We start from the raw sequence: 9,490 nt of genomic DNA, 5'->3' as shown, positions 1-9,490 counted from the left end.
AAAATATTTTAATCTGATTCTTTCTCTCTCTGTCTCTCTCCCTCTCTCACTCGCTCACACATTGTCACTACCCATTGATGAATAGTAGGTATCTAATTTCTTTAACCAGCATTTAAAAGAGTGTTTGAAATAAGTCACTCTGCCAGAAATGGAACTGCATCTGCTGCCAATTCTGCGCTCGCACTGCCCAGTGTTGCTTCTTAGACTGTCAGTAGCGCTGGATGGAAAAGCTGCATGTCATTATGAGTTAAAGACCCATCCTCTGGCATGATGCCAAATAAGTCTAATTTGGGATCTGGGGAATGATGGACAAGAAAATTACAACTAGGAGGAATGTATGTTGAATGCTAATTCAAAGCATGAGGGTTTGGGTGTTAAGCTTTTATGTTACATTTTTCTTGTTATTTGGGGAATTTTTAAAACTCTGGTTCCGTTTCAGAAAATTACCCATGGCAGGTGTGAAATTATAAGTTTGGATTTCCTTTCAGAATGAATAGGCTAAGATATGTTGATGTTCTTTGTCAGTGGACTTATTGGATATGTTGTTGCCGTTTTTTAAAGAAAAAAAATACATTATCTTTAAAGTATGCCTGACTTAATTGGCAGTTATTAGTAGAAAAATTAAAATTTTTAATTTGATTTTATGTTATTTTTAAGTTGAATTATCATATGCCTTCTTGCAAGTTTTATTATGAATAGACTCTACATGCATCCACTTTCAGAGTATCAACTTTTATTCTTGAATGAACAACATAAAATACTTGGTTATCTTGTTTTACCTCAAATTTAACAAGTTCAAATTCAACACCCCTTCCTTCCCTTAAAACGTCTTTTCTATGTCTATGGAAATATTACTTTTTGTCTGCAGAAAATTTAAAATTATTCCACTTAGCATCCCAAATTTTGATTCTGTGCTCATTCATTTTCTCTACCTAACAGTTTTGCAGATCTCCCCACCACGGGTTTGGAAACAGGGTCCGCTCGCTGCTCGTCATTCCTAATATTCAGTCACTCTATAAATCTTAGCTCGTGCCCACTTCTCTCTGTAACTAGACTTCTGGGCTGGCTCCAATCTTTTCCCTTTTCTATGTATCCTGAACTTTTCTAATCACCCTACAACTCTTGTTTCATTAGGTCATGTCTTCAATAAAAAATACTCCATTTCCCTAGCACATATGTCCTGAACCAAGTCCCGTGTCAAGTTTTCAAATCCTGTCAAGTGTTCAAATCAAAACCAAGTCCCCTGTCAAGTTTTCACATTCTGTTCTCCATCCAATGCTTACCTGACAGCACCACCAAGAGTGAGCACACAATAGATGCTCAATTAAGCTCTCTTAGATTGGGCATCATGACACATTCCTTATCCGCTTAAATGTTTTTAATGGAAAATTGTAGCCAAGTAACTTGGAAAGTTAGGTCCAAGTATGCAGGCTTCTTTACTTAAAAATATCTCAGAACTTGAAAACATCAATAAAGTTGAATCAAGAATATGTCAATAAAGCAGTATCTAATTGAAAAATAAATGATGGTCAGGGGGGGAGGGGAGTGACAATGTACTATTTCCCAAACATATTGTCAAAGAACTACCGTCCTTGTAGAAGACCTACTGATAATTCATTGGGCTTGTTTTGAGGGGATGGTTTCAAAAGTGCTGTCCAAATGAGAATTAATTCCTTGAAATTCCTGTATGCTCGGTGCTGCTGTGCTTTTTTGACTGGCACTGCCAACTAGGGCTATTCTCCTAGCCCTCCTAATAGAAGGGTTATAGAAACCCTCCTAATTTTCTATATCTCTGATATTTGTCTTTTCTGAAGCATCATTTATATTCACATAACCTTGGTAATTGCATTGCAAGCTGATAAAAATCAGAAACAGCATGATACATTTTAAAGAGTCCTTTGGAAGCTAGCAGTATAGGGCATAGTGTAAATCGAAGACTGCCTGGCTACTAGCCGAAAGGTTGTCAGGTCGAGTCCACTGAAAGGCACCTCAGAAGAAATACCTGTCGATCTTCAGGAAGTTCACAGCCTTGAGATCCCCAAGATACAACTCAACTCTGAAATATTTGTATGTAGGGCCACCAGGAGTCAGAAACTGACTCAATGACAATTGCATTGGTTTATTGGTTAGTAGATTCCATATGTACATTGTATAATGTGTCTTTCAACTTAGGTTAAATAGTATATAAGAAATTTCAGTTAAATAATAATAAAGAACTATAAACCGAACAAGAAGAAGAAAAACAAAAATCACTGCCATGAAATTGATTCAAATTCACAAAGTTAGCAGTTTGTTATGACCAGCTGCTCCACGTGAGAAAGATGAGGCTTTTTATTCCTATAAAGAGTTACAGCCTCAGAGGCCCACAGATATAGCTCTGCCCTGTTTTATAGAGTGGCTATAGTAAATAGTGAACCTCTTTGAGAAAAAAAAGATTTGAGGATTAAAAGAATGTTAAAATGGATTCACTAAACTCTCATATGAAATTGTGACTTATCATTATTTTATACATTTTATTGTGTACTTTTTTATGTTTTATCTTCCTGTGAATCTTTGGAAGAGGGAATAAAAAGCATGACCTACTGTCATTAACAGTATTATATGACTCTTATATGTCCCTGGTACTATTTATAACATTATAATATCTACGATATAATACTGTGTTATTGAGAAGGAAACGGAGAGGTGTCTCTTAAATGTACCACCTTCTGATATGGTGCTGAAGTATGATGGACAACCACTCCTGTGTTTTGTTTAACCATGTAAGTGAGATCACACCAATTACAAAATTGCAACTAGATTTTCTTGATATACCTTGACCTCCACCCATATTTAAGCAATGTTCCCAGAAATGATTTATTTCCTCAAGCAATGTTATGTTTCATATATTAGCTTAGATATGCTTGGAAAGAATAATTGCTATATTTTATACCATTTTATAGGGTATTATAAAATTATTGCCTTTAATATTCAATGATTAAAATATTCATAAATACCTCATTATTTGGAACAAACAAGTCACCCTCTTTTCTCGAAGACCATGTTGGGAGAGAAGAACCAATAACATCCTTTGTGTATTGGAGCAGTTTTTTATGGAAAACTTACATTGCAGGATAATACTTCTTGGCAAGATCTCAAGAGAGTGATATGTTCTTATTCGTGTGTTGTCCTCTGAGCTTCCCTTTATGTAGCCGCTTACCGATCCTGGGAGGAGGAGCAATGGGTTGCTGCATATCAAGCAAATATCCCGAGCTATTAACAGGTACAGTGGGCTAGCACTTGCAATCTAATTTTATGCAAAATTATAGTTTGTATTTGTTTGGGCAATTTCCTAGGATTCTCTTGATATGCAGTAATTCATAAGAAGCATTATTTGTGAATTTGTTTTATCTTGGGGATATGATCACTATCTTTATTAGAATCAACTTGGTTCGTATTACATAAGTAATATGTCCATGGCCTTACTCAGTGAGAAATACATTCATGCAGAAAGACGATACACACCAGAGATCAACTTTCCATTTTAGTGGTTGTTGTTTGGTATCTTTGTGTCAGTTCTGATTCATAGCAACCTTATGTGGAATAACTTTACGTTAGCAAGGCCTAATTTAATTCAATATATTCATTGCACCGGGTATGTTATGGAAATAGTAGCCCTCCTCTAGGTACGGCAGTTTTCTGATCTAAACAGAGTTAATTTTAACACAGTCATGATGAAACTGAGGTAGAATCTTTTATCATACAGACAATTCATACTTAGAGACCCAATAGCAGGGATATTTCATAGTGTTTCTAATACTTTCATGATTACAGATATACCCAGGATGAATATGCATGTTTACTATGCTAGATTTGAATAATTTCTTTGATCTGTAAGTTAAGCTCATATAAATTTGCTTTATAACCCTCCTATATAAACAGGCACCTGTGGTGCAGTAAATAAAATGGTCAGATGTTAATCAAGGGTGTTGGAAGAAAGGCAGGACAATGTGCTTCCATAAGGAATTACAGACCTTTTGGGTCAGTTCTCCGCTGTCCTACGGGGTCACTATAAATAGAATTAACTTTATGGCAGTGAGGTATGAAATAAAGTATAGAATGCTGAAACCAAGAGCCAATAGTTCTGAATCAAAGCATTCTTAAGAGGGAAAGATTTTTTAATAGACATTTCATTCTACAATTTTCATAGGCATATTATAATAAGTGGTTATTTTCTCTGTTCTTTCTTAGTTAACCATTCAGGATTTGTGGGTATATATTATGAGCCCCGTGGAGCCCTGTTGGTGTAGTGGTTACATGTTGGGCTGCGATCTTGATGGTCTGCAGTTCAAGACCACCACAGCTCGGTAGGACAAAGACTGGGCTTTCTACTCCATACACTGAGTTAACTCTACTCTGAGTTCCAGTCTCAGGAACCCACAGAGGGTTGCTACACATCAGCATTACCTCGATGGCAGTGAGACGGTATGACATGCAAACTCTGGGACCCATCTACCACAGAATCTTGTCAGAGAAGGAAACAAACATATTTCCCATGGACGGAGAGCAAAAGGAAAGAAGGAACACTGCATCCCATCAAAGGCAAAAATCTTGTTAAGTTCAAATGTATATATTCCAAAAAGTTCATGGAAAACTTCCATTATCTTTTCATTTCATTTTTCACAAACTTTTTGAAACCACCTCCCACACCTACATGATACATTTATGTAAATAAATGTTTATATATAGGTAGTCCCTGACTTAAGACATATTTTTGTTTTGACACATCACCTTTTAACCACCCTTTTCTGAAGATCTTATTGTTAACATGTTGCCATGTGCCATTTGCTGATGTTGCCCTTCACAAATGTTCACTTGCAGATATTGAAAATTATGAGCTACTTTAAAAAGCGTTGTTGTATATTAAAGATCCCTGGTGCTGTAGGGGGTTTGGAGTTGGGCCCTGGGAGAAAGATGAGAATTTCTACTCGGATCAAGAATTATAACGTCAGAAACCCACAGGTGCAGTTCTACTCTATCCTATAGGGTTGCTTTGAATTGTATTGACACAATAGCAATGAGTTGAGTGGAGTTTAAAATATCAAGCTATGCAAACTGAAATTAAAAAAGAAAAAGGTATTCAATTTGCATATAACTGACTTACAAGGTTATGGGAATAGAACTCCAGTGTAAATTAGAGACTACCTGTAGAAAGATTTAAGGAATGCACAAAGTCACTGTACCAAAAATAAATGGTTGGTATTCAACCATTTAAAGAAGTAGCATAAGATCATGAGCCTATTGTTTTGGAGGAAGAAGTCCACACTGCATGAAAGGCATGGGTGAAAAAGGAACATCCAGGAACTGGTGAAATACCAATTGAGACATTTCAACAAGCACTAACTGAAATATGTCAAGAAATTTAGAAGACAATTATGTTAGCCTGGGTAGACCAGAGAAACAAATTCATAGACACTCATATATGTATAAGAAAGAGCTTTATATTAAGAGTTAATTGTACATTAAGAAAACATCCCAGCCCAGTCCAGATCAAATTCATAAGTCCAATATTAGCCCATATGTCCGGTACCAATATATAAACTCTTCTTCATACTCACAAAAACCCACAAAGTGATGCTGAATGTAGGAAGATCACAGGCCAGTGGGTAGGAAATCTTGTGGATTTAGTGGTGGTGTGAGTATCTCAACACTGGCAGAGGTATCAGTGTGGCTTCTCCAACTCTGAGACCCTGGCTGCCATCAACCTGTCTCCATGTCTCTTCTCAACAAGAGTGTCTCACAAAGACTGAGCAGAAAGGGTGTGTCTCACACCTCTGAAGAGGAATACAGGAGTTCTGGGAATCCTCAGGAGAAGGCCATGTCCACACAGAGGCCTCATTGGCTATGACCTGATTGACAGGTTAGACTCCACCCCTTCCCTCTTAATCCTCTCAAATTGACAAATGATTATATAACTACCACAACGGCTATCTGGTCAACTGACTAGAAGAGATTACTAATTGTGCCTGACAAAAAAGATGATCCAACAGAATGAGTGAATTATTGAACAGCATTGTTAATATCAGACACGCAATTGCAGCAACATATCAACAGGAAATTGGCCCGAATTTCATCCAGAGTCAGAAGAGGACATGAGCTAAGGTGGATCTTGACTAACCATTGTTGATGTCAGTTGTATCTCACTTGATAGTGCAGAATAACAGAAATATGCTTACCTATGTTTTATTGGCTATGTAAAAATATTGTGTGTGAATAATTTAAATATATATAGCATTGAAAAGAATAGTAATTACAAAACAAATGTGCTTGTGAGAAACTTATACATAGACTAAGAGGCAGTAGATCAAACAGAATAAGAGGATACTGTGTGGTTTAAAAATCAGTCAACTGAGTGTTTCAGGGTTTTATCATTTCACCACACTTAATCAGTAGGCTGAGCAAATAATCTGAAAAGGTGAACTATATGAAGAAGAAAATGGCATTAATATTGGAGGAAGAACTCATTAACAACTTGTGTTATCCAAGTGACAAAACCATGCTTGCTGAAAAGGAAGAAGACTCAAAGGACTTGCTGTTGAATATCACATGCTGCAACCTCCACTACAGATCATACCACAACATAAGGAAAAAATCCTCACAACTGGTTTGGAACCAACATTACGCTAAACTTAAAAAAAAATAGACGTTTTCGGGGATTTTATTTTACCTGGATCACAATGCCTATGGAAGGAGCACTCACGAATGGCACATGGCACAGGGGGAAATCTGCTACAAAAGACCTCTTTAAAATCTTAAAAATAGCCAAGATGTCATTTTGAAGACAAAGGTTCCAAGCAGGACCGTACTGTGATTCTTTCTTTATGGATAGGAAAGCTGGACACTGAATGAGGTAGACCAAGACGAACCCAGGCTATTGGGTTATAGTGTTGATGAGGAAGAAGGCTGCCTATGCCGTGGACTGCCAATAGAACAAGCAAAGTTGTTTTGGAAGTACAGCCAGAATGCTCCTTAGAAACATGGTGAGACTGCCTGACACACTTCGAACCTATCACCAGGAGGGACCAGTTGGTGGAGAAGGACATGATACTTTGAAAAGTGATGGTCAAAGGCCAAGAGGAAGGTCCTCAAGGAGATGGATTGGTCCATGACTGCAAAAAATGTGCTCAAACACAGCAACGGTTGAGGCTAATGCAGACTTGGACAGTGTTTTGGTTTTTTGTACATAAGGGCAATATGATTGGGGACCAACTCAATAGCCAAGAACAAATATAAAGTTTATTTTTGTCATCTCTACTTCCCTGTGAAGTCCTACAAGATAGCCTGACTCTCCAGGACAGGATTTGTCTGTTTATGCCTCAAGTAGAGTCGCCAGCACTGTTGTAATTGTAAAATAGCCCTGGATGATTTATGGCTTTGTCTTATAGGTGACTTCATCTGAACTGCCAGAATTACAGTATCTTGTTAGGGTGTGTTTGCCTTGTCCGACTGTGGAAATCTCTTCACCTAGCTCTGGCTCTTTGACCTTCTGTTTCCGTTGTCAGATTTAATAGGCTCTTGCAGCAGGACCTGACAATATAACAATCTATAAGCCATTAGATAAAGCCACAGAAAACCTGTGAGGATCAATCCTAGCATCTGTGGGATTTCAGTTTTATTGCTCACAAGTCAATAATGAATATTATCCCTCAGTGTGACAAGAGTGCAAAGGTTCCTAAATTCCTTGACCTTCTATGTTATTTTGAAGTATTTAATCTTTTCTTGGAAACCCTCAAGCTGTAACAAGGACAGCAATAAAACATTGTTAAGACCTAATGTTATTAGTTTTTAAAGAATGATCCCGTTGAGTTGCTATCACCTCGTATTTCTTTTGTCCTTTGAATTTAATTTTTGACTCTTGATGAGAAAATTTCTAATATATTTCTTTCAGATTTGAGAGGGTAATAGATATGTGTTAGATAGGGTTCTCTAGAAAATCAAAACCAGGACACTTATGATTTTATATAGATAGATGAGATAGAGCTACAACACGAAGAAACAAACATTTCATTAGTCCCAGAGAGCAGTACAAAGGGCTCAGTTCAACTCACTTCCATGAGACAGTTAATATACTGGCAGTCCTTCAACTCACAAGAGCTGCTGGGTGCAAGTCAAGGAAGCAGACAGCTGAGTCTTCTGTAGAGCAATACAGGCAATCTGGCCACAGGCAGCAAACAGCAGGGCAGGTCACCAACAGTCAGTCAGATGATAGGGTCCAACGGTCTTCAGTATACAAGTGATGTATACATCAGCAGTGTGGCGAAACAGGTCTTGAAGGAACCTCAAACTATAGTAACACAGTTCATGGCTTGGGTGTCCCACAGGCAATGTAGCTTGAAAGTTGAGGCAGAGAACTAGCTAAAGCAGCCACACACTTGTCTGATCATCAGAGAACAAGAGACAGAAAGGTGAGGAGTCTTGGCCATGCTGTGGGTTAGGCAATGAGCTTCTAACCTCAAGTTCAGCGGTTAAACCCACAAGCTGCTACTCAAGGTAAATGAGGCTGTCTGCTTCCATAAATATTTATAGGCTTGTAAATCCTATATAGGGTTCCTTTGAGTTGAAATTGACTCAATGGCAGTGGATTAGCTTTGGGTAGAGGTGAAAAGATCATCTCTTTATTGCGTTTCTAATGTATCAGTTGTACAAAATAGAAATGACACATTTTAGTTTAAATTATTAAGAGAAATGGCCTTAGGCTCAGTTCTGAGTCCTTGCAGTGCCAAGCCTGTCAGAGTAGAACTGTGCTCCTCAGAATTCTCAGTGGCTAATTTTCAGGAGTAGGTTCTCAAACCTTTCTTCCTAGGCACCTCTGAGCGTGTTCAGACTGCCAACCTTTTGGTTAGCAGCTACGCTCATTGAATATTGCACTGCCTACTGCCTTGGAAGTCTAGGGATACAGTAGGAAATAGAAGTGATACTATTTTAAATGTTTAGAGTTCAGGCAAAGGCACTGGTATTAACAAAATCCAATCTTCACCCTTCATACTTCCTGGCCCTTCTGTAGTTGGGCAGCACCCTGTGACTAGGTCTGATCAATGGAGGTGACTCTAGGTATGGCCTGCTTTCGCTCTTTCTCTTGCTCTGTCCTTACAAATAAGGAGTCTTTGTTTTGAGATAATGGCCCCACAAAATCAAAGCAGTATGGAATTTTGAGCCATAGCAATGGAGATAATTATGCTGGAAAGCCTTCCTGGGCTATGTGATATTTGCATGTGTGAGAAGTTGAAAAACCAACTTTCATATTAAGCCACAGCAGTTCTCAGCCTGTGACAACCCCTTTGGGGGGGGGTTTGTGACAACCCCTTTGGGGGGGGTTGTGACAACCCCTTTTGGGGGGGGCGGTGACAACCCCTTTGGGGGGGGTGGTGACAACCCCTTGGGGGGGGTTGTGACAACCCCTTTGGGGGGGGCATGTCGAACGACCCTTTCAACAGGCTTCACCCGATTCATA

This window comes from Tenrec ecaudatus, chromosome 13 (genome assembly GCF_050624435.1).
Source record: "Tenrec ecaudatus isolate mTenEca1 chromosome 13, mTenEca1.hap1, whole genome shotgun sequence".
Lineage (NCBI taxonomy): Eukaryota > Metazoa > Chordata > Mammalia > Afrosoricida > Tenrecidae > Tenrec > Tenrec ecaudatus.
The sequence above is the reverse complement of the archived record's forward strand: the minus strand, read 5'-3'. Positions refer to the sequence as shown.